The following is a 5,732-nucleotide window of genomic DNA, read 5'->3' as shown; positions in this document are numbered from 1 at the left end:
GAAGGAAGGAGTGGGTGGGGAGAGAAGGAAGGAGTGGGTGGGGAGAGGGTACTGAACTGGGAACCAGAAGAGATACAGCTTCCCATCTGCCATCGCTGACATTGTGACTTTGAGTAAGTTCCTTTCTCAGTCTCAGTGTGCCCCTTTTTAATAAGGGCATGAGATACTGTCTCAGGTCCCTTTTTCAGGATCCCCTCCCGCAGAGATCCTGCTCCTGCTCATTTCTGCAGTGTTCCCTCATATCCTGCAGGTGGTGCTGCTGAGTTAAGAAGGAAACCTGTTTTTCCGCAGCCTCGTTCCCAGCGGCCAAGTTTCTGTATTAACAGCAGACTGGGAATTAGGGAAATCACTTACTTGTTGCTGAAAGTGCCTGAAGCAGTAAACGAGTCATTCCATTTCCTTTCTTGCACTTGGCCTCTCCCGGTGCCATAAAAGCACCATGGGTGTGGGGAGGCAGCTGGTCCTGGATTCCACTACATCCGGCCGGTGACCTTGGACAAAGGCATTTGCCTTCTCAGAGCCCCTTTCGTAGTCTGCAAAATGAGGATAAAAATACCATCACCCCTGGAACGTTGGGGAAATTAATTAAATAGTGTTCCTCAGTTAAAGAGCACTGTGTCTGGCACATAGTTGGTATTCCAAAAATTGCTAGTTCCTTTTCCTTGCCCACCTTTCATTCACTAGGGACCATGGTCAGTGCTTGAGAAGAAATGAACAGGGTGCAGTGATAGAGCGAGGAGGAAGCAGCTTCCCAAAGGGGCTGCCGGAGGAGAGGACACACCATCGGAGACAGGAAGGATGAGAGAATAGGTGTCCCTGGCAAAAGAACCAGCAGGGGCAAAGGCACTGCTCATCTCTCCAGCTTCCCCTCCCCCATCCCTTACACAGTGACCCGCAATCCAGCGGCTCTGTCCTCAGAGCCCCGAGGCACACTCTAGGACAGCAATCATCTGCCCAGTTGTATGTTTTATGTACCGGGTCACGTCTCTTTGAGGACCGGGAGTGCATTTCATTCATCTCTGTCTCCCCAGAGCCTGGAAAAACAAATGCCCTGATGACCAAATGAACCAATGGAAGGGCTGCATCGGTCTTCGTTCCAAGTCTCTCGCTGGCTGTGTTTGTGTATATGCACCCTGACCTCTAGCCACCACCCATCTTTGCATATCTTGCACTTGGTACATGGTGGGCGCCCAATAAATGCTTACTTTGTTGAACTCAAATTGCATTTTCATTTGGTGAGCACCTGCTGTGTGCCAGGCACTATTGTGAGCACTGGAGACAGAAAGATGCATGGAGGACCCCTTCTAGAAGACTAAAAGTACAGGGGCACGTACTGTGTCCACATCTCATGACTATGCGTTCTTCCACGCACACCTCGCAAAGCCCTGCAAGGTAGGGGCTATGACTGCACCATTTCACCAATGGGGAAACTAAGGCCCTGGCAGGGAGACTTGCACAGGGTGGCAGAGCCAGACGGAAAGCCAGGTGTCTGGAGCTAAAGCCCACGCCAGTCACCACTTTGTTGGCTGTATATAATTTAGACGTGTGTTCGGTTTGGGAGAACCAAAGATCGAGGATGACAGTTGGGCAAGAGTTCCCAGAGGACAGTAGGCGTGAACCAGACCTTGAAGGATGGGAGGAGTTTTCCAGATAGGATCACAGTGGCAGGGGGGAGGGCGCAGAAGAGAGGGAGAAGGAATGTTCTAGACAGAGGGAAGAGATACAGCAGCCTGAAGAAAAGATGGCAATGAGGAAGTGACCCAGAGCCGGTCTGGGAAACACAGACTGCTCCTCCTGTCTGGAAAGCCAAGAGCCGAGTCTAGAGCCGGCCAGCTGGAAAAAAAGATACGCGGGACTGGAGATTCTAGGAAAAAAAGAAAAAAAATTTTTTTTTTCTAGAGATGAGTTTAACAAGTAGGAACTTTCACCCTTTTTTAGTAGCTGATCTGTGTGACTTGCCTGCCTTTAGCCTGGGCAGTCAACATACCAAGGCCCCAAACTCTTACTCACCATCCACTGAACACCTGCTATGGGCCAGGTGCCGACCACCCAACACCCAGGCTGCGCTGCTATTCTCGAACGAGGAGACGCAATGGAACAACTGAGTTCCGAACCTCTCTGGGGTTGAATCTCAACTCCAGGACTCATAGGTCACCTTGCACAAGGTATTTGTCCATGCTCAGTTTCCTCATCTGTCCAGTGAGAGTACCGATCACAGCTCCTCACGTAAGACCATCAGCATAAATAGTTCACGCCTGTAAAGGGCTGAGGACACAGCCTGGCAAAGAGTAAGCACTGAGTAAATGTTGCCCATCACACGTGTGTGCCACTACCGAATCTACAGTCCGTATGTGATACCTATGAAGCACCAGGCACGGGGCTCGAAGCAGAAGGTTTAGTGAGGAGTAAGACCAAGCGCCAGCACTCCAATGGGTCAGAGTCTAGAAAGAGTGAGGCTTACCAAAGCAGTGATTACAGCAGAGGGAAGTAATTCTACATTAATACTGATGAAGAAGGGCGAGTGTCTGTGGTGGGATTTGTGGGTGCCAGGTACCATGTAAAGCTAGCATATACTCCATCCTCCCTACCCCAGAGATTTAGGGAGACACCCTAGGTTCTAGGTTCTACTTAAGGAACCAAGGTCCCTCAGCAAGGGATGCAGCTGGTGTCTTGATTCAGACCAGAGGCCACACTTGTAACGTGTGAGCTCTACTGAGGGCACAAGGAGGAAAAAGCTTGTCCCCCAGGGGGTGAGTGGGAAGGCCGTGCAGAGGACGTGACCTTTAAAGGATCTGTCATGTAAAGGATGCTGAGAAAGGAAGGGTTTCCGGGCGGGCGAGGGGGCACGTGATGCAAGGTCTAGCGGGGGGAATGGTTCAGCCAGTTACAGAGAACGGTGAAAAGTTGTCTTGCCAGAAGCAGAGGGCAAGTGTGGGAGCTCCTGCCTGAAAGAGGCCTTGAACGCCGAGTACAGTGTTCAGACTTGTTGCTGGAAAAGCCAGAATCACTGAAGTTTCTAATCAGGGAGATGCTGAGCAAAAGGAAACAGCCCCCCGCCCCACCTCCACTCCTCTGTACCTCTCACCCCCGGCCCCCAGGAATCTGGGCCAAGGCAGGATCCACAGGCTTCTAATTAACACACCCTGTCAAGGAGCCTGTCCGGCCTCCATATGGTGCGTAAATAATTTACAGTGACGGAGCGTGTTTATGTGGGATGGCAGCCAGCCGCCTCGCTCCTTCAGCCTCAGTGCTTCCTCTCGCTCGGCTGGCCAGCGAGTTCCCCCAGAACCCACGGGGAGGAGTCGGAGGCCCAGGGGCACCCAAAGACTCCTTCCGGCATGGTCCGCCCCTGGGGAGGCAGAGATTTCACAGTCCAGGAAGGCTGCGGAGCCCCCCAGGGAAATCAAGTCTAACCCCGTGAAGGCCTGACGGGGCCTTTGTGTGTTCTCAGCACATTTCTCAGAAACAGGCCAGAGAGGTCTGACGTGGCCTAGGGGACAGGGCTGAGGGCAGGACCCCCAGACGTGAGAGGCAGGGTGGTGGAGGCATGGTGCCCTGGGCTGCTGCCGGAGGCTGCAGTGGGGGGCCCGGCCCAGCTTGGTCATCAGCTGCTTCAGCAAGGGCAGTCACTGCGCCCTATTTCCCTCCCTGCCCACGAAGCGGGTCCCAGAGCACCCTTAAGCCTATGTACCATCTCTCCCTCCATGGCAAACATCACATCAGTCTACCAAACACAGTCATCACGAATGTGATTGCAATTCATAAGAAAAAAAGGTAGACTTTTGTCTCCGTCCCTGTTCCAGACACAGATCTCCTAAGACCCTTGGAATTTCCTGTGTGAGGCGGTGATCGAGGTGTCTTTTGTTATGTTAAATGAGGTACGTTTTGGAAAGCCCCTAAGTCACCTAAGGCTGAGGGCTGGTTGCCAGGGTTGGAAACTTCAGCTCCACCCTCTGACCTCCGGAGATTAGAACGGCCCTGAGGTTGAGTTCTGTGGCCAATGGCCAATGATTGAATCCCCAATTTTGCCTATATAATGAAGCCTCCATGAAACCCCAAAAAAGAAGGGTGTAGGAGAGCTTCCAGATTGGTGAACCAGAACACTTGACAGGCTGCTGGCCCAAAAAACTCCAGGGGGACAGAATTTCCTGCATTTGGGAACTTCGCCCTAGGGATCTCTTCACCTGGCTGTTAATTCATATCCTTTAATATCCTTTGTAATAAGCCAGCAATCCAGTGAATAACCCAGTTTCTTGAGTCGCGTGAGCTGCCCTAGGAAATTCATCGAACCCGAGGAGAGGATTATGGGAACCTCTGATTTATAACCCATCAGTCAGAGCACAGGGACAAACCTGGACTTGTGGCTGACATCTCAAGTGGGAACAGTCTTGTGGGACTGAGCCCTCAGTCTGTAGCGTCTGATGCGACCTCAGATAGACGTAGATAGTGTCAGAATTGAGATTCTAGGACAACCTGGTGTCACAGAGAATTGCTTGATGGTGTCAGAAAAGACACATCGAAATTGGTGTCAGAATCATAGCGAAGAAAGCAAACTAATCTCCAGTGTAAAATCTTCCTATAATCCATACCAAGGTCACACTCAGCGACCCTGGGACACCAAGTTTCATTAGCTGTACATTTGTATCTAAACCAAGTTGGTGAGATGTTGTGAATTCAAGTGCGAATGGAAGCTCCTTCAGGATGAATAGAAAAACGCCTTTTGCTCAAATGGTTAGTGGAAATGGTTAAACTGGAAAAGGGTTGCCATCAGATAGGATTAATAAGAGAGCTTCCAGAGTCTACCTATCTAGGCTTGGATTTTACTAAACTCTTGCTGCAACTCTGAATTATCTTGTTAAATATAATAACTTGTAATATTGAGCAACAGAAATACTTGGCAGGGGCTTACTGTTGCTCAGAAGCAAACAAGTGTGCAAGTGTGCACGCGCACGCACACCCCCAAATTCTCATTATTCATGGTAATTATGTGCTATGGAGTCGCCACGAACACTGAATTAGGGAGTGCCGTATCATTGCTCCTAGGGGAAATGAAAGGTTAGGGTCTGGGAGCCTCTGGCCATATTTTCATCAAACCATCAATACATAACCTTGTTGTGTGTGTTTCTGCTTAAAGGCGCCTTATTCAACACATATTGTTGATTCATTAGCACCGCACTCATGGCCTAGAGCTCTGGATCTCATGATCTGAATGCAGCTTATCTCACCCACCTGTTTTCTCCAGAAGGCACATCACAGCTTCTGTGCTCCCGACCACAGACAGCGCTCAGGCACTGGCTTGGGAGCCATTTTAAATGGCGAAATCATGGGGGGGCTTGGGGGGGAGGCACCAAGATGCTAACATGGTACCGACAGACTGCAAAAAGGACCCTGGTTTCCAGGACAAGAGCTGAAACACGAAGTCAGAGCATCATCCCACCTGGAACATGTCAGGAGGAGTCCAATTTTGTCACGGCTCTGCACGTGTCCTTGTATGGCTAAAAGGGCCACGAGTATTGATTGGGGGGTTACAAGAAAATATTAGCCAGTAGGCAAGTGTACAAATACAGAATCCACAAATAATGAGGTTCAACTATGTGCACGTGTGTACATATGTATATATTGCAGGTACATATAATATTGCGTGTGTAATATATATATGATATATATATGTATTGTATGTGTGTGATATATAGTGTGTATCATATATACATATATATGTATTATATATGTGT

General features: G+C 49.8%; 1 long non-coding RNA gene across 3 annotated transcripts in view; it reads right to left on the bottom strand.

Annotated features, from left to right (window-relative positions):
* Window positions 1-5,732, bottom strand: part of LOC118015206 — a 71,181-nt gene that overhangs the window by 19,988 nt on the left and 45,461 nt on the right. For all 3 annotated transcript variants that reach the window (XR_004680566.1, XR_004680565.1, XR_004680567.1), the window contains one exon: window positions 355-533. This is a non-coding gene — a long non-coding RNA (uncharacterized LOC118015206). The remainder of the gene's footprint in view (window positions 1-354; window positions 534-5,732) is intronic.

This window comes from Mirounga leonina, unplaced genomic scaffold (assembly GCF_011800145.1).
Source record: "Mirounga leonina isolate KUSES-001 unplaced genomic scaffold, KU_Mleo_1.0 Mir_165, whole genome shotgun sequence".
NCBI classification, from domain to species: domain Eukaryota; kingdom Metazoa; phylum Chordata; class Mammalia; order Carnivora; family Phocidae; genus Mirounga; species Mirounga leonina.
This window is presented reverse-complemented; position numbering and strand designations above follow the sequence as displayed.